A 2105-nucleotide genomic window follows, 5' to 3' on the forward strand; every position below is an offset into this window, starting at 1 on the left:
GCTACCACGATTTGGTATTGCTGGTTATTTACACTTATACTCCCCAGGCTACTTGCTAAGAGCCGTTTTCGTATCCGGTTCGCTGGCAACAATGATGCTGATGCCCCTTGAGGCCCACACCTGTGCGTGGCTCTCTGGTGCCGCACTATTATTGTCATCATCATGGCGATTATTTCCTCCACCCTTCTCACTCAAGAGACTCCTATTCTTCGTCTCCCCGGTCTAGTCAGGAGAGGATAAGGGGAGAACCCGGCCGATAATTTGGGCCGGGGACTTCTTAAAGAAGGTTTCCTCCCCGCCCAGGTCCTTATTCTCATTCGAGGTTCTCCTTTTTGGAACCTCAAATGAGGTTCCTCTATGTTAAATCTTATATTGCTGCTGCTATCTTCCTGTTGGCTGTTATTTGGCGTCTTCCCAGGGTTTCTGGGCAATGGGTCGGAGCCCTGGCGATTTGGATCATGTTGTCCCACTGGGGATTGCCCCCTCTGTCCGACAGGAGGTTCTTGCGCCTGTCTAGATGAGCCGCGCGGTGGAACACTACTACCAGCCGGCGAGGTTCCGTGCGCCGTTATCGGGCTTGCGTTTCTAGGCCATTCTCTATCCGCAAACTCTACCACCATTTATAGCAACCCTGTTAGCTATGCCTTAAAAAAAAAAAAAAAAAAAAAAAAAGAAGAAGAAGAAGAAGAAGAAGAAGAAGAAGGCCCAGGGGGAAATGGCGCCTTCTTGGGAGGGTAGACCGCAAACGACATATCGACAACCCACCATCAAGCTTGATCATTGCCCTATTCCCCAACTCCTTCTCCTCACCCGTCAGCGACTTGACATCGTCATATTCCTCCCACTCACTCTTCGCCACAAGCTCATTCAATGCCTCCTCACTCCAAGCCCGGGCCCCTGCTTCTTCGGCAGGTAGCCCATCTCCACAATGTTGCGCGCTACGCTTGCTCGCAAACCTCGTAATCCTGGCATATTCGGAGGGTGTCTGGCCATCATCACCGTGGCTGCTATTGGCGGGTACTTTGATACCAGGAGCAATTGATGGTCCCGGTGTGGGTGTTCCCAGCCGCTGTGACTGGCGTCTCCGTGACATATCTGAGTGGCCTTATGGCGTTTGGGATCAGAGTTTGCTTGTTTTTCTCTCACGCGACTGGCTGTGTGGGATAGAAAGGTGGATAATAAGAATAAGAATTAGTTCACACCAGTCAATTTATTCAGACGGTTGTATGGCACCCCAAAGATTGACCAGAAGGTGGATATGTTAAAATCAGAAGGAGGTATAAATATAGCTCACGCGAAATAATCCAAAAATTTGAACATTTTGCAAATAAAAATTAGAATAGAATGAAAAGAAAGAAAGAAAGAAAGAAAAAAGGAGAGAAAGAACTTACTAGCTACAGTAGTAAACCAACGAAATTGGCGTATTTCAAAGGACCTCTAACAAAAAGAGCAGATATAGCTAACTAGCTCCTCCATTCACAATCATATCCAGGGACAGATGAGAAACAAAGCAAATCCAAATCCCCCCACAGGAAGAAAAAGGCACAAATAAGAGAGAAAAGATAGCAAAGAGACAATTACTCGCCCCCGTGTCCCTACGCAACTCAATCAATCAATCAATCAATCAATCTAGGTATCTCCTCTAGCATTCTTTCTTCAGCATCTTTCTCCACTTTTCTAAATCCCTTTCCCCTGTGCCAACAAAGCTCATTGTACTTTACATTTATAGCCATGTACTGTCCATATACATACAGTCCATACCAACCAGCCACAGCCCCCAACACCTCATTCGAAGACGGAGAGTGAGCCATAGAGATAGAGAACAAAGAGTTCTAAGTGATGTCATCAGAAAAATTAAGCAATGGGAGAGGATATGGGAGGAAATTGATGTATTTGCGATCGGTCGTCCGCTTGATTGGGAGAAAAATGCCAACATCGACAAGCGGGGCGCGGCGCCGTGAGCGGGGGCCGGGAAGAGACAAAAAAAATAAGGAGTGCGTCAAGAAAAGAAAGTCATTCAAACACACAAAGGATGAAACAATAAAGATTGAGTAAAACAAAGCGTTCGAGAATGAAGAATGGAGGAGAAAGGAAAGGAAAGCGAG

Source organism: Histoplasma capsulatum, genomic scaffold (assembly GCF_000149585.1).
Source record: "Histoplasma capsulatum NAm1 scaffold_5 genomic scaffold, whole genome shotgun sequence".
In the NCBI taxonomy this organism is placed as follows: domain Eukaryota; kingdom Fungi; phylum Ascomycota; class Eurotiomycetes; order Onygenales; family Ajellomycetaceae; genus Histoplasma; species Histoplasma mississippiense.